Source organism: Chaetura pelagica, unplaced genomic scaffold, assembly GCF_000747805.2.
Source record: "Chaetura pelagica isolate M959 unplaced genomic scaffold, ChaPel_1.0 scaffold382, whole genome shotgun sequence".
Classification (NCBI taxonomy): Eukaryota; Metazoa; Chordata; class Aves; order Apodiformes; family Apodidae; genus Chaetura; species Chaetura pelagica.
Genome location: NW_009952478.1, coordinates 1,488,716 through 1,507,213, shown reverse-complemented (window position 1 = coordinate 1,507,213; position 18,498 = coordinate 1,488,716). Strand labels below are relative to the sequence as shown.

Genomic DNA, 18,498 nt, shown 5'->3' with positions numbered 1-18,498 from the left:
GAAGAAGTGTAGAAGGAAGAACTGGGATGACATTAGTAATATTAGGCAGTTATCCTGTGCCAGTGCCCAATATACAGGACCAAAAAACCATAATTTTGTTCAAATAAAGCTTGAAATCACCAGTAGTCTTTATATATAAATTTTACATATGAAATGTCAGTATTTGTGTCTCCTATTCATACAAGCTTTGCTCAAATTCTCTTGTTTCTCAAAGAGCTTTGGGCTTGCTCTCTTGCCATTTAAATGACAACGTTACCAACTATGCTTATGCTTTTCATTTATTAAAATGCTTTCTTCTAGACCACCTATAAATAACTGGTTCCAGGAAATAGGCTAACAATTCTTGGATTGCAGATGGAAAAGTTATTATTCATTCACTAATACAATAATTTACAAATTAATAGTTCCTCTGTAATTACACTTGTTTTGCTTTCTAAGTTAAAGCTTTTTCAATTTGTGAGCTGTTTCTTTCTTCAGAAGTGAAAATTTTGTCTTGTAAATACAGTTAAGGAGTAGGTTTTCAATGTCTGTATTCAGCAAAAAATAAATAAATATACATACAAAAAAACCCCTTAGACTGCTGGGAATCAGATAGGTTTCACTGAGTAGCGACGAAATAAGTTTCCTTTTGTTTTGAGGCTTTAAAAAATACTCAAATAATGAAAGAACTGAAGAAGCTTCCCTGAAAAAGCTCAAGTTCAGGATTCAAGTACCAAGATGGAGCCAAGAACTCCTTGCTGTCTGGGTCAGTGCAGGTATTTTAATGCAAGTTCCCTGTCTCTCAGGAAAGCAACTTTCTTTACAGTTGGACTTTCCTTCCAGACGGTATCAATCTCCTTTGTGTGGAAATAATTAATAAGGTCATTGTGAGAGACCCGTACCAAATTCTTTAGCAGTTGCAGCTTTATGTAGACTATACTGAGGAAAAAAAATAAACTCCTCTTGCTGGAAAAAATTAATCTGTTTTTTTTTAAGGCTACAATTAGCATTATTATTCAAGAGGTTCTAAGATCAAAACAGTTTTTTGCAGGGCTCCATACTGTGGATCTTGCTCCTAAGCTGTATTTTTAGCATAACTATTATAAATATTAAATAAAAATAAAAATTTATCTTGATATCACAAATTAATCTTTTCTATTATATCCTTGATGTGATATATCTCAATTAAAATTATTTTAGTAAAATGATATTTTTACATCAAAGTCTTTGAGTAAATCCAAATGTTAGTTGATTTACTTCTTGACTGAGATCCTTTCCAAGCCTGTCAATTTAAGCAAAATACCATTGTGCTTAAGAAAGCATAAGGAAATGGAAGTGAGGAGAAGCAAGAAGAAACAAAATACAAGGAGGGCTTTCTTCTAGGTATGTAACACGGTGAGTGAAAAATAAATTGAGTACTACTTGAGAAGTAGTACCATGCAGGAGTAAGAGAGCTATAATGACAGAAGACAAAAATCTAAAAAGGTATATCAGCATAACCAAATATATGTTTAACCACGTATGTACCTTTACATATATGTCAAAATAGGATCCAGCACCTCATCAGTTATGTTTGCAACTAAACCCAGAGTGGAGGTCAAGACCATCTTAAATGGCCATTTTGGAGTACAAGCAGCATTAGATACTATGTAGCTTGTGATAGACCTTATCACAGGTCAGGCTCATTTCAGACATTGGTGAGTGGATAGTCTCCAGAACCTGGTCCTCATGTGGGCAGAAAGCGTTTAACAGAAGGACAAAAAAATCTGGTGAAAAAATTTGACAAAACACGTGAGCTCAACTTGAATTTGTTTGAGTATTTTGTTGCTGAAAATACTTGCCAATTATTTTTTTGTTTCTTTTGCCTAATAATCAATCAGCTCTTGTAAAATCACTTACCTTTTTAGTTTGCATGGGCATTTTAAAAAAATAATACTAAAAAAATACCATTGTGGAGTGTACATGTTTCTGTAGTTACTTGCATTGCTCAATGATTTATCGCATATATAAATCCGTTAAAAAGAACATGGGTAATAATGTCAAATCCTATAAATCATGAAGGCCACTATCAATATTGATCTATGAAACAATAATAATTACTTAATTATTCTTCTAGCTGTGTTGTATAACCTAGGATTTAGGCAGGAGCAACTCTTAATTTTATTGTGAGAGCCTGGAATTTTCCACAACCCCATTCCAATGTGGTATTCTTTGCTGTATAGAGGTGAGGAGCGGCCATTTCTCTACAACTAGCCTACAGAGATGGTTTTTTTAATAGGAAGCATTTTTGCGCTGGCATCATAAAGAGATTTTTACATAACACATTTACAGATAATATCCCTGAGCTAATAAAAGCCTGTTCCATGAAATAAAAAATCCTGTGTTTACACAGTCAGCTGTTCTTTAATATAATTTTAAATATTAGTATTTCTATAAATACATGTCAAATGTTTTCCTAAATGGTCATATTCTGTTTTTAATGTATAGATTGCAAAAAAGAAAAACAAACAACACCTTACCCACAAGCTTCTAGGAGCTGAAAAGATCTCCTATCAATCAGTAAAAAAGGCATTTAATTTCCTAGTTGACAATGGGTTGATCACTCTTTTCAGATTAGTAGTAATCGGTTTAAAATGTTTTAAATGAAATGACATTAATTTGGGAAAACTATTAAAGACTGTAATTGTGAGAAATACCAAAGCTGTTTATACAAGGATTGATTACATAATCTAGCTTGATGACATTAGGAAATCCTCACATTTGTGAAAGCAATGATCACTGATCATTTGCAATTAGTTCTGTAACTACACTAACTTAGCAGTTATCCTGAAGAATACATTAATCATACGGCACTTCTGATTTTAAATGTCTATTTTCAAGCCTCTTCTTTCATTGCAGGATCCTGTGCTTTATCTTGTAACTTTGCTTGACCCTCCTAAAAATATCTTTTTGTAATATTAACTTTTCAGCTAATAAGAAATAAATTATGGAAAGACCAAATGACATCTTGTAATGCACACCAGTAAAAGGCAGGAAAAGAGAATTGAGTAAAAAATGTGCCTCAGTGTATTAAGAAGGGTTTCTCTTTTACTGGAATATATGCAGGTCTTCACCAGAAGATTTTATTGTTATCAAGCAAATCAATTCCACTCCCATATTGTAGTCATTCTTTCACGCACAGCTTATCTTCCCACAGCCATACACTTGCACTAAGATATAAACTGATTTAGAAATCTCCTAACAGACTATTGCAAATATAATAGTGGTTTTCACATTTTTTACTCAATTCCGTTTTCCTTTCACATCACAGTCATAGCATGTGTCATGAAAATGGTCCTCTATGCTTGCCAAGGGCATGCTTTAAAATCATTGTGCAAAGATTGATACAGGAATTAAGAAAAATGTCTAAAAGGATCTTGAATTCACAATCTGGATTCCCCCTTCAAAAACTGCAGTAGGAGAGGGGAAGTAGCCTGTCGCTACCGCAAAGAATTTGCCTTGTAATCAATCACACACCCATTCATGCCTATCACTGCCTCTAAGGTGTTCTGAAAGTAAGTGGTATCTGAAGAAGGGAAGATGGATACAAATCTTGATAGGATATAGATGGTTTCTGTCTATTCTAATAAACTAGAAAGTATCAGAAAGCGTTTCCAAGCTCTAGAACTTGGTTCTCATGGGTGCCCTCTTTGAAGGACCTCTGGCGTTGCACTGGTCACACAGCATTCTCCCATATCATTTAAGGAAAAACACCTGAATGAGTAAGCTCAGTGGAATAAGCAGATGTCTTCAGAAACTTCTCAGCATTTCTCTCTGCTGATTGATGCACATATAACACTGTGCAAATAACTCAACATATACTTTCAAGACCATTACTGGCAGAAAAATTTTCAGAAGTGTTTGGCATTGCATTCCACAGGAAAAGAAGTTTGACTGGAGAAGCAATGACTAAATAGAATAGATCACCTTTTCATGGTAAGGATGAATATTTTTACTTGTAGAATCAGTGTGGTAATTCATAAACAGCAACAGAAGAGGAGATATTTGGCTTATGCACACAGCTTGGTCTTTCAAATATATCTGAGTAATGTTCACATGAGTAGGCCCATTCCAGTCAAAAGGATTGTTCACAGGGGAAAATATGAATCTCAGAACCTCATAGGGGAGTCTTCCCTGTACACTGCTCAGTACTGCTCTTTCTTCTGTGTATCAGTACCCAATCAGAGATACAACCATGAACTCCCACACCTGTATACAGAAAGCTATGAAATAATAAATTAAAGCTTATGGGGAAAAGAGTTTTCTATTCTTTTGCTTATGAATTAGCCTTCTCTGACTCATCCTTTTATCCAGTCACTGTGTCCCCTTTACTGAACTCATAAGACTGAAGAAAGTTTGCAATTCATAGATGTCATTTAGAATAAGATTCTATTTCAAATAATTACTTAAAGAAGAATTTTTAAGGAATTACAGCTCTTACAAAGATTTTATAAAGTTTATAGTAAAATGTTAAAAGTACAGACTATTTTTCTCATGTGAAAACCTAACAGTGCTAGTAAACATTTTCCCACCATGGAATTTGATTGTCTGTACTTGTAACTTTTCAGAAAGTGATTGTTTTGGCTTTTTTGTGGTTGTTTTGTTTTTCATTATCATAAAATATGGGCAAAAATAATTTTTTTACAAATGCGTAGCACTGAAACTGCAGATGCTAACATGCTATTCTATGCTGAATTTTGTTATTTGAGAATTTTTAGTGAAATTTATCAAATAATCTAAATATCTCAGACTTTTGACTTCTGTTCTCTCATAGCACACTCAAGATTTGATGTTCAAATCATATAGGTTTTGGATCCAAAAATAAACTTAAGTGCCACTGTTTACAAGAGACTGAATGGAACAGATAAACAATGTCCTTCAAAGGGAAAATACGCTGTAATCACAACAAATATAAAATAAGTATTGTCTGGACACAATAAGTGACTACAAGAAGTAAGCATATCTACAGGTTTTTAGTAAACATAATTTCACTGGGCAAGCAATGCATCCTTGCAGGATAAACCCTGTGTTTTTTATGGTAAACTGAAGTTCATGGAATATCAGTGTTCAGGAGAGGCAAAAAATCTAAGTACATTAAAGATGCCATGTTGGTTTGGTTTTTTATTGCTCTTTTCAGCTGGTGAAAGGAGATGGATATGATGCAAAATAGCTTACTTAACAATCCTTAAGCATTGAATCAAACCATTTATTAAATGCTTTTACAATGCAACCACTATGAAAAGCTTTGGATTTTCAGCAGTAGTCAAGTCTGATAGTCAAGAACAAGCATACGATAATGTGGGCTTAATATAGCACAGTTCTTGGAGACGGGTGAAGGAGTGAAGTGACATAAACCTGACTCGTGACTCCACGGTGTACTGCTTTAGTGAAAACTGTTAGGAAGAATGTCCACCATCACAGACAATATTTGCAACCAATTTAGAAAAGGGAACTTGGAAGAAGGAACTGCATCTATATTCTGCAAACAACTCGGACTAGACAGCAAATTATGTCAAACATCTGATCCCAAATACAATGACAAATGAAACTGATGTTTTTGCCAGTGGACATTTAACATTCTAAGCCCTATTGCCATTCTTTTGAATCAAAGTGAGTTTGAAGCTACATAAAAACAAGGAAGGAAACAACTAGCTTAGCAAATGGAAGAAAAATCTATTACTAGGCTAGGCAAACTTCATTCATTAATGGAAAGGCACATACACAGACATGCACAGAATCATAGTATCACAATGCTTTCTCACTAAGAGTATCTCCAAACATTTAGAGGCTGATTCTCCAAGAAATACTTTAATCCTTTTCTATATACATAAATACTCAAGCAAAATATTTTTTCTGTATTATTAGGAATGTGCCCTTAGCAAAAAAAATAAGAATTGCGGATTACAGTAGATTAAGATAGTCTAATATAATCCACTCATAAAGGCAAATATCCCTACATAAGTTATGAATATGTTTTAATCTGCTTAAAAATGATCAAGGTGAACCAATGCTACTTTCATGCAGAGAATCAGCATAAGGGTTGGGATTCAGGAATTTCAGTGCTTTGAAAAACAGGTTCTTTCCCTGGTAAGGTGATGCTTAGTACCACATAGGCAAATTAAATACTTTAATCCTTAGCCTAAAGATACAATTTTAATTATGTATTATTTTCTCTTTAAAGAATATATTTTTTTGAGGCAGAATTCAATGATGGTTTTAAGCATTCTTTTTCATTTTGCTGGCACAGCAGGAAACACTTGTCATTTTTTCAATTTTTTTTCCTAACCTGATGCCTTTGACACGTTAGGCTACAGCTGGTTAGTTTACAGTTCTTCAGGAAATTAACTTACTAAATATCTGAGCCCTCAAGAGGCTGGTCTGCTATTTTGGTAAATCACAGTCCTTCATCAAATACTATGTACTACAAAAAGATGTGCATTATTTTATTAGGCAGTGACAGCAGGAAGCAAAGGAGTTTTGCAGCTGAAATCCTATTGTGGCTCTATGAAAAGAACAAAACCTCACTGTCAAAGTAAGTAGGCTGGATCTAGGTCAGAGGCTTTTCCTTTTCTGAGAACTCATCTGAGTTTTGCCGGTGACCTGTTCTTAAACTCAGACACCCTAAAACTGCAAGTGCTTACCAGAGTCTATACTCTATTTCCACAGATGAGTGAATACATGCATGGACTAAGTAAAAATTACCTACTTTTAATGGATTTAACATTTTTTTAGCCACCTTGTCTTCTCACACCTCCATAGTAAGTATTTATGAGACAGCCGTTCCATTCTCATAGCAATAACAATGCCATTTAACTGTACAGAAATGCTTGGAAAGCATATGGGATACTTTCATAGCTGCAACATAAAAAGTAAGAAAGTCTCTCACTAGATTTAAGAGTTAAACTGCATGCTTTGATTACAGGAAGACTCACAGAATTATCCTGCAGAGCAACTATAACATCCACCTACTGAGTAGTTTAAAGGAATTCAGTTTTCTCAGTCTAGATTCAGAGGATGAAAAAGCTTTGACTGAAACGGGTAAACCTGAGGCAGATTGCTCAGTCCACATGACAAACCCTGGGGAGAGGCCAGTCATGGGAGATGGATGATTGAGAGAGAAAGAAACAGGAAGAATATTATGATCTTGAGTGATGGAGGATCAACAGGAATAACTGTGCATTCCATTTTGTATTGTTTACACATGGGTATTTACAGTGATCAGCGGCCCAACTTGTCCTGGGTTTTATTGGTGAAAATAGATAATAAGGGAAGAAGGCATAATAAAATTTCACATCAGCTGACTTCAGGAACTTCACTTTGATGGCTGAGTCTATGAGTCTCTCCAGGCTTCCTGCACAGTCAGCAAAAATCAGACTCCCGCAGATGGTGATTTTGAGTAGAAGTATAATGCAGGAGCTCTTTATCACCCCCAGGGGATACTTTTCTTTACATCAGCTGCAGCAAGATCATATTCAACTGAAGCCACCTCTATTAGCCCCCTGAGCTACCCTGCTGAGCAGGTCTGTGTTTTAGGAAATGGCATGCCTCCATGTTTCTTCCTTGCTCCTATCTATCCACTGGAGAAAAGAAAAACTCCGGAGGACAGTCTCTTCTCTCAAGCTATGTTTTTATTTTAATGATTCATGGTTTTGGTCATGCAATTGAATTTGACATTCAGATTAGCATATGACTTTGCCCTTGCAAAAGCAGAGAAAATCAGTGGGGCTCTGCAAGAGGTGCTGAAGATTTGGCTAGGGTGAATTCAGTTCCAGTGCAGTGGTTTTAATGTAAGCACACTACAGTGAGACTGTCTCATAAAACACAGATAGGAGAAAGCATGAGACAAAAATAAGAGACTTAATGAGAACAGAGGAATGTTCAGAATGCAAACTTCATAATTGTTCATTTACACGAATAGAGTTACACAGCAGACAGCACAATGAGAGTAAGAGTTCTTGGATTCAGGACACATATTTCAATAACCACATTTTGAAGGCATGACACTTACTTTGCTTGAAAAAAGGTTGTGAAGGACGTTAAACTGTAAATATCTTAAAGGACTGAGATTCTAAAGAAAATAGCATAAGTATACAAAAACATTGTGTTACTTAGGTTGCACATCATTGGAAATTTTCCTTAACATGAAACTTCACATTCAGTGGGCACAGACTAAACAAGATTGATCTTAAAAATCTGATATCTACTAGATGTTTAGTATAACAAAAAGAATAGCCTTTGTTATTATTACTTGATCCATTGAAACAAAGTATTCAAATTATTTACTTAAGAGAAATTCAGTTGTTTGCCTTGAGTGAATATTTAATTATGTTAATAAATCCAGCCACCACAGCATCACGTATGGCACTAAGTACGAATAGTGATAAACAACAATAATTTATTTTTATTTCAATCATCCTCAGCGTACATAGGTACAGACAAGTTTCAGCTGACTTACAAATAAAAAGTTTCATAATGCCTATGAAAACATTACAGACTAAAGGTATAATGTTATTGGATAAAGTCTAATTTCAGATCACATGGCTACTTCTTCCTTCTGCAGTTTACATTAAAAGTTGCAAAACTGTTTACTAAATAAGAAAATATATTAAAGCATTTTTCAGATCCAATCTTTAGAATCAAATCTGTGCAAAAGAATAAAAATCACTATCTGGGAAGAACTTCATCAGAAGACATATCAAAAGAGTTTTAATTCTTCAGCACAGTAAAATGCTATGTTTTTCAATTATCTTTTAAAATAAAACTGAGTTGTGATTCATCAGAAACACAGGTTATGGTGTATTTGGGTGAGTTTTTCATTGATACCATACTTATTTAGTTGTTAATTCAGATTATACATTCAGTGTCACCACTTTAAGGGAAAAATGTAAAGGGCATTTTTTTCTGTCTTTAAAATTATTATTCGTGAGTAATTTTTGAAGAATATCTTCTAGATATTCTGTATACAGATGTCTGTATTACTGTGCATGCAAGCAATAAGCACCTTCTTTTATCAAGTATGAAAGATTTTTAAAGCAAAAGACTAAAACGAACAGGCTTTGTTAAACCCTAGAAATCCTTCAAATTTTATTTATTTACACACAGGCCAACTTTACTCAGATCATGCTGAGATGAATGAGTGTACTGGCTCATTCTGTTGTTTTGTTGTGTTTGGTTTTGGGTGGGTTTTTGTTTGTTTGTTTTTGTTTGTTTGTTTTAAATTCTTTTGCTTCAGAAGCTGTATTTCTCTTTAAACTGCACCATTCCTTCTTTCTCCACCCCTCATTGTTTTGTGTGTGCCTTCACAGCTCAACTAAACTGGTTTAGGGTCAACACATTTTATTGATTTGCAAAACACATTCTGTTAGAAGCAGTGCAGTTACACTGTTATTTCTGAGAGCACATGGCACTTCCAGGATGTACTTCCTGCCACCATTTGTATGTTATCCTTTCCACAAACAGATGCTTTGAAAAGATACTGACTGCAAAAGCTTAAGGGACCATCATCTTTGCATAGTCATACAACTCAGAAATAAACTTATTTATTTTAGAATAAGTTTTATACTGCTTCATTTAGGCATTAAAGAGTAAGTGGCAGCAGAAAGGTCTTTCTGTAAGAGTAAAGTTCTGACAAACAGTGTTAGAGAATCACAAGAAAGTAAAAGCACATTCCATATATTCTGTATTGCATCTGTGTTTAAAATACAGAGATGCAGGTAAGGGGCAGGAATTCTTTCGGTGAATGGTATGGGTTATGAGAGCTGACGAAGAGATATCTACATAGGTCCGAAAATTCCAGAGCCAAATCTGCCCTACCTATCTGAAATGTAGCATGCTTCCCACTGTCCCCTGAAGTGTACCCTTCCAGAATGATTTCTTGCATCTTCTCTTCTTACAAACCTGAGTTAAATTTATGTTTTTCTCCCAACAAAGATTTTAATCATGCAACATCAACTTTACTTCTGAACATCTGGAAAAAGCTGTTCAAAATAAACTGAAAACTCCCTAAAATATTCTTCTGTCAATGATATTTAACTGACTTTACATTTGACATAACTGTTCTAATTATATTGACGACATAATTTTAACTGTTTTTTAAATTATTTGTGATAAACACAGGGATATTACACATTATTGCAAAGACTTACAAATGATCAGTGCTATGCCTTTATTCATGACTGCTATTCAACTACTGTCTGCAGAAGTGAACTAGCAGTCTGAGCAGACTGACTGAAAATATCACTTCTAAGTATAAAGTGTTCAAAACCAGTCATGTAAATCCCTCCCTATCTATATCAACATATATAATCCTTTTTTGATTATATGTAGTGTTGTCAGAACACCAGGCTACCCTCACATGCAAGCTAACTTCATCCTTTTCTGAACATATAAGATTAAATACAGTGACTACACTCTACTGTGATTTTACCTAAAAACGACACACACAAAAAAAAAAATAATATGTAAATCCAAAATAAATGACATGATCTTATTTTATTACAGATTAAGGCATCTTGGAAGGACTAATATGATACATGAAGGGGACTGGAAAAGGTACGACTCATCTGTGAAGAATATGTTGTCTTGTTTCAATACCAATTGATGATTTTCAGAGATTGTTTAAAAGTATCTCTCTCATTGCTTTAGCAGTTGTTCAAGATACAGAAAAAATGTGTTACTGAACTAGTCCTGATAGTTTATATCTCTCTCTGCTCCAATCCTATTCATATGAGATTATCAAGACACTTTAGAAACAAAACCCAGCTATTGAAAACAAAGGGAATAAAATAATGAGTATGTAATATATGGTATGGAATAAGGGGTGGAATGTCCTGGTTTGAGCCAGGATTAAGCCAATTTTCCTTTTACTGATTTTTTTTTTCCTTCAGTAAGCTTCCTTTTAACTAGCAACAGTGTGTTCTGCTAGGCTGGTAAGACACTAGAATGTTTTTCTAACTACTGAGGCTTCAAGGTTGCACCTTCACTCTGCCGTCTCAGACACTACGGGGAGATCTGTGACCCCCCCGTAGAAGTCTGAGTTAGACAGACAGCAAAATTGGCCAGAGATATTCCATTCCATATATCTACGTAAGCTCAGAGGAAGGTCAGAGATCACAGAAGACAACTTTCCTCCTTCTTCTTCTTCCCTTCTCTTCCGTCCATGGCCGGCGTCCGGGCAGGACTCCGTCCATCCATCACCATCGACCCCCAGGCTCAAGGTCTCCTGACCCTCATCACCCTGTGCTTTCTCCAGCAGCAGCTCCGGGATTCCTTGGGATTCTTCCCAGTTCAGGGAAGTGCTGTGGGAGTTGCTGAGGGTGGGGGGAGGCAAGAGGCTTTTGCCCATACCTGAATATATCTGTATATAATTGTATATATTTTCTTGTATCATTCATTAGTGTTTTGATTAAAGCTGTGTAGTTTAGTTTTCAATCCAGCCAAGTCTCTCTCTTTTTCTCTCCCCCCTTCCCTACCTGGGTGTGGGGGGGAGGGGATCGAGAGTGTTGTTGTCAGACCTGAGTCAAACGCTGACATGAGGTAATGACAATAATGGTTTTTGGAGCTCAAGGAAAACTCTTTTTATTGTTACTGCTAGATTTAATAGGTTAGTACATGATTTATAACAGTTTTAAAAAATAGATACTCAGCAGTTTTTTAATGCTAAGATTTCTCTTCCTCCCACATGAGAAAAAAAAACCCTACTGCAAATTATGAAAAGTGGTATACAGACTGAAGTCCCATCACATGGCTTTGTTCCTTTCCTTATGTTATCAATATTTTCTTCTAATCAGTAAATGAAACAGAAATAAAAATCCAGAGGGCAGAAAGAAAACAAAACACATTTACGGAGCATTTAATGTTTTAAGTAAATTAACACGAGTAAGCGTTCACTGCTTGCTCATACAAGTAACACAGACATCTGCACACATACTATCTAGGTGATATTATTCAAAATTTACTCATGAATGACAATATTAAATAAAATATGGGACATTCCAGATAATGCAAAATTTGTGGAGTATTACTGCATTTATTCTGTGTAAAGCCCTTTCCATAATTTCTTTTATATTACATTATTTTCTAAAAGTTTTATACCTCTATTAGAATTACTTCAGATTGAGTCTGCTCAAATGAGTGTATATGCAGAAAGCAGGAAGAGCAGGAAAGGGAAGGGAAGTAAGTAATGTTAAAGAAAATTATCCTACTCTTTTAAAATAGGCAAAATACGTGCAGCCTAAATCAAACTTTTCTACATCACTGGCCTGTATATATAAAAACTATGAGCCAAATCAGTTTAAACATTAAGAAAAATCAGAAGATTAAAACAAATGAAAGAAATTATAAGTTAATGTATTTTCATGCTTTCCTCATGATAACCAGAACTGGATGCAAATCGAGACTGCCAGTCCTACAGGGAATTCTCCTTATTTAGCTTTTAGCTTCATTCTGAATTGAAGTGAAAATATGAAATATGAACATTTCCATGGAAAGAGATGTTCAGAAATAATCAGTTTTAGAAACATTCTTATGGTACAATCTTGACTCTCTTTGGGACTTTGGAAATCCGGATGACAGATCCTATAGACTACTGATGCAGGTTTGGTGGACAAACGTCAATGGAAACAAAAATATCTCAAGTGTCTGATGTATGAAAGTGCATCAGTTTAGAATTACATGACCCAGAACAAAGTACCTTGCTTTGATTTTTTCTAATGTGAAATGTAAGCATTCTAAATGCACAATTTCTGGTGGCCAGTTTTTATGCCTAATTGCATCTCCATAGAGACTTTGCTTTAGATGTACTTTAGATATTAGGATGAGTCAGGTGCTGAATAGCCATGGGTAAAAAGTTCACATTTGATATGGCAAAACCCCTCAGTAAAAAAGCAGTACAGTCAGTGCTCTTGAGAAAACATGATTGTGATATGGCTGATAAAGACCCCTGGGCAATAACATGCAACTTGTGCGAAGCCAGTTATCTTCATACAGTCTCAAAGCATACAGAACAAGAATGAGACTGTGTATATTAATATAGGTTCATAATGAAAAAGAAATATTTGCTGAAGAACAGCTGTGTAAGAATGATATTCATCTGGATGTATCTGCATCTGGATTTGTTCTGAGAAACCTGCTCTGGCATAAATATTCCAAAGGTTCAGCTTTTGGATTTTCCAGTCACAGAAGGCCACCCATGGAGAGCTATTTCAGAATAATTGCCCTACACTGATATTCCAGTTCAACCTGGAGTGCCACCAAGTGTAGATATACACTGTTGACAGGGCGAAGTAGAATGATTCAGGTTTCTCAAAACAAAGGGAACACTCTCTTCTATCAGAGAGAAGCTGCATTTCACTATGAGGTGCTCATGACACCCCACAGCCCCGAAATTTATTCTGTGGCAAATGAGGGATCTAAAATATGAGAGATCTAAGTTGTGTTTCTGCTTTTGTTCACATTTTTTCTTAAAGTAATGGCTTAAGGCATGCTTTATGATGTCTGTTATTTTTATGTACAATGCCTATAAAACACATTAGACTTAACCATTTTATGTGCAGTGTCTTTTATTATTTTAAGTATAAGGCTGACATAAAATATTTTGTAATTCAGTTACCAGAAATCTTTTCACATGATACTGCAGTATAAGCATATATGCGCTGGGTTGAATCTTAAGGGGAAAACTAAGAAATTAAGTTTTTATGATAAATCTCAAGGAGGGCAAGTCTCTCCTTACATCCTCATCTTGTTAACTTCCTATTAGGTCTGATGATGATGAAGAAAAAGTGTGAAAATAAGTTAGGATCTATTAGGTATATCAATTTGTTTTGCATGCTTCCTCAAATTGTTCCATTACTCTTAACCCATTTAAGAAAGAGTAGCTTTGTATCCGAAAGAAACAGCAGCGCACAAGGCAGCCAACTAATTCACTACAGAAATCCTCCTCTTTAGCACCTGTTATCACACGAGTAACACAGTGCTACAATCAACACTTAAAAACATGGGTGTCCTAATTTAGGTGATCCTTCCGTGTAGCACTGAGCATCAGTATCTACTAAAATTATTCACCATTAGAATTACATAATTGTATCATAGAATCACAGAATCATTTAGGTTGGAAAAGACTATTAAGATCATCAAGTCCAACCTTTAATCCTACTCTGCCATTTTCACCCTTAAACCATATCCCCAAGCACCACATCTATACAACTTCTAAACATATCCAGGGATCTTGACTCAACCACCTCTCTGGGCAGCCTTTTACAATGCCTCACAACCCTTTCAATTTATTTTTTTTTCCTCATGTCCAACCTAAACTTCCCATGGTTTATCTTTAGGGCATTTCCTCTTGTCCTATCACTATTTACTTGTGACAAGAGACTAGCACCTTCCTCTCTACAATGTCCTTTCAGGCAGTTATAGAAGGTTATGAGGTCTCCTCTCAGACTCCTTTTCTTCAGACTAAATAGCTCCAGTTCCCACAGCCATGCTTCATCAGACTTGTTCTCTGAGCCCTTAACCAGCCTAGTTGCCCTTCTCTGCAAGCACTCCAGCACCTCAATGTCTTTCTTGTATTGAGGTGCCCATTCACCACCACTCTCTGGGCCTTGCCATCCATCCAGTATTTTATTCAATGGAGAGCATAACCATCCAAACCGTGAGCAGCCAGTTTCTCCAGGAGAAAGCTAAGAGACAGTGTCAAAGGTTTTACGAAAGCCCAGGTAGACAACATCCACAGCCTCTCCCTTATCCACCAGTGGATTCCCAAAATATGGTTATGTTGTAACTGGTATTGCCGTATTTCCAAACTGTGTTGTAAACGGAGCACTGATCTGAGATGGGCAATACCACTTAGTTTGATCCTGGTTCATTGCTTGTAGAGATTTTCATTCTTTTATCTGTTACTAGAAGCATTGCTATAACTAGATAGACATACATTAATATAAATATATGAGTATAAAGTACACTGAAGTAGTTGAATACCTCATGAGATCCTCAGTGCTTGTAGTACTCAGATGATTCCCAGATGTTGCATATTTTCTAAGCACCCAATTTAAGACTGTGGGATTTGATTTACATAAGCTTTTATTGCTAAGCACTGCAAATGAAGTCAGGGAATATAATACTTTAAACATGGCTTTACAATATTTTGCCATATAATAAAAAGGTACTGAAAAATATTTGTGAAGCTCTAAATGATGATTATTACATGATGATCAAATGCAGAAATACTTCATCAGAAAATGCCCCTATGTCCAACTAGAGGGAAGAAGGTGCTGAGCTCATGTCCTATCAAAAAGGAGAAAACCCAATGCTGAGTAAGACATCAAATTACTACAATAAATTCCTTGAGTAAAGCAGAGATCTTATTGAAAAAAAATGGGATTGTGTAGTAGAAAATGGGGTTCATTACTAAGAAACATTGAAAATTAAAGTGTTATTACTAAACAGTTTCTGTTCATATTAAGTATGTTAGCATAGTTCTTAGAACACTATAAATCTTCACCATCTCCCACACTTCTGAATTTGCCCATCAAGTATTCATTTCAGTAATTCATTTTATAATGAGAGACTTTCAGACTCTATGGCAGAAATTCCCAGTTTTTTTCCTAGCAATGCTGATACTGATAGGTATTAAGATATGAAGTCTAATATCTGATTTCTTTTGTCCCTGAGGAAATTAAACAAAGGGGAGTTAATGTATCAGAAAACCCCCTTTCACTAAATCCAAAACCTAGAAAACCCCAAGGGCTGCAAACAATCCAACTGCAAGAACAGTAAGGAAAAGACAGAACAAAGAAACCAGAGCACCTGAAGGGTCCTTGTTGAGCAAACATTGGCTGACTGCCATGAGAAAAAAAAGCCAAAAAAAAAAAAAAAAAAAAGTGCCTTTTCCAAAAGATTTATAATCCCTTTTGGCTTTTAAAAACCTCACCCTTCAAGTTAAATTCTATACTTCTCTGCTAGATTTTTCTCTTACTAAGGCAACTTTACACCTGAAAAATATAGAACTGTCAGGTAAATACCTTGTTTAAAGGACGATGTGATTTCCTAAACAGAGATCACGGAATCACAGAATGTTAGAGGTTGGAAGGGACCTCAAATAATTATATAGAGCAGGATCACCTAGGGCACATCACACAGGAATGTGTCCAGGAGGGTTTTGAATGTCTCCAGAGATGGAGACTCCACAACCTCTCTGGGAAGCCTGCTCCAGTGCTCTGTCACCCTCACAGTGAAAAAAAATGTTCATTATGTTTACATGGAACCTCCTGTGCTCCAGCCTGCACCCACTGCCCCTCATCCTGTCACTGGACAGAGAAGAGAAGAGCCTGGCTCTGCCCTCTTGACACTCATTATTGAGGTCGCCCCTCAGTCTCCTCTTCTCCAAGCTAAGGAGACCCAGCTCCCTCAGCCTTTCCTCTCAGGGAGATCAAATCTAGACAGGAAAATATAGGTTGGAGATCTTCACATACTGTTTCTTTGAGGACTACCGTGCCTTTGAGTCTGCCACAGGTGACATGAAAAGCCAAAGCATAGGTCCAATACAAAAATTAATAATCTATTGCAAGGTACGCTTTATTGCAGGCAGTCATACTTAGATGGCCAGATTACAACAGTGGCAAAAATGTAATCTCTCATCTCTACCTGCCAAGAAACTTTCCCATGTAAGACTTGACCATAACTGTTCATCAGTTGGGACCCACACACCATGGTTTTTTAATTCACTGCAGCTGACAGTGAATGCAGAAACTCAGTTTGCACAGACTGACGATAGGAGAGAATCACTGTTTTTCTGTTCCTGCACTTCTCCTGGTTTACGCTGCAAGTTTTACTCCTATTTTTCTGAAGAACTATTGACTCAAACTCTGAGGTATGATAAAGATGTTTGATGTATGAGTCATTAGGTAAGTACACTAGTCTGAAGTAATGCAGATCAGAAAGCTGAGGATAAATCACAAAAGGACCCAAAGAAAACAGGCTTTCTGAGCCAAGGAGAAATTAGGTAGCATCATTAGGCAAGTCTGAGAAGCTTCTTCAGAAAAGACCTTTTTTAGCAGTGAAACTCACAATCCTAGTGTCGGGAAAAAACATAAGGAATTGCAACAGGGAGCCACATACCTTTGCAGAAGGAACTGACATTTTCTGTAATGGATTATTGCAACATGGGTTACAATGAGTGGAAAATAAACAGCTGCTGCTTACTTTTATATTGTATTTACTGTTTTGCTTTTTTTTTTTATATTTAAGAGAAGTGCATCGATATTCTGGAGGAGCACAAGATCCTGCCTGTCAATAATAACTCTGTATTAATAAAATCAGTGCAATTTAATGTCATTAAAGATATACAAGTGGCAAGTGGGATTGCGTTTAGAAAAATATAGGAAAATACCAACTCTAGCTTTCAGTTCCTAGTGACATGAAGGCCACTGTTAGGAACTAGGCAAGAACACTCATCTGAGAGTACAGATGGACTCATTAGTAGCATTGATTATGACAATATCCAATGTGATTTGAACATTTTTGTTGAACTACTTAGACTGTAGGTGGGTGCAGCATTAAACCTGGATGACCTTACTCCCTTTTACAGAGAAGGATTTCCATTTAATTTTAAAGTCTACTTCATGCTGCAATACGACATTTCTATCATCCTTTCAACGATGAAAATCCAACCAATTTGTTTTGCTTTAATTGCATTGAGTCACATTGTCCAGAGATGCAGTAAGGAAAATGCTGAGTTTCATTATGTTATTCCTTTGTGATATTAAATTGGACTTACATTATTTTTCTTAACAATATTCATAAAGTAAAATCATAAGCATGCCTGTGGAATTTGAATATTTTCACACGTCAGTTGCACAGAAGAAACAGCTTTTAGGAGAAGGCTTTTAGAAGTTCTTGCACTCTGCAGCCTGAGGCAACCAATGCACAACACAGAAGGGAACCATGGACTGGAAGAGTACTCTGGCCTGTGCCAATTGAGGAGACAGCACGTCATCTTCATGGCATTCTTACTTCCTTTAATATCCGGTGATCTGCAAATGCTCTGTCTTGTAACTCACTTGCATATTGGAAAACTAAGTTTTTCTGCCTGAACACACATTGGCTTGAGTAAGTCTTCAAGTAAATGGTCATCATGAATAAGTGTTAAAATTTTACTTTAAAGCAAAATTGGTGTATTAGCCTGAGGTTAGCCCTTGCAATAGTGTCATTTTGACAAATGTACATTGGAGACACAGTGTGAAATCCAGGAAATGCTCACAGGAACTTTCCCCTAAACAAAAAAAGACTGAAATTCAAAAAGGAGTAATTTTGACTTTCTTAGAAAAGTTGTATTTCAATATTGTTTGACTTAAATTTTTTTAACAGATCTCCAGATGCATACAGGTGTAAGGAGTTATCTTTACCTACTAATTGTCTGAAAACTCTGATTAAAGTCTGAGTAAAGGGGAATACTTTGACAGAAAGGTGCTTTAATGTAGCTAG

The 18,498-nt window shown here is 35.9% G+C and overlaps 1 protein-coding gene across 1 annotated transcript in view; it reads right to left on the bottom strand.

Annotated features, from left to right (window-relative positions):
- HCN1 (hyperpolarization activated cyclic nucleotide-gated potassium channel 1) overlaps positions 1-18,498 on the bottom strand; it is a gene marked incomplete at its 3' end in the record, with an annotated part of 218,924 nt that overhangs the window by 66,026 nt on the left and 134,400 nt on the right. The gene's annotated exons all lie outside the window — the stretch shown is intronic.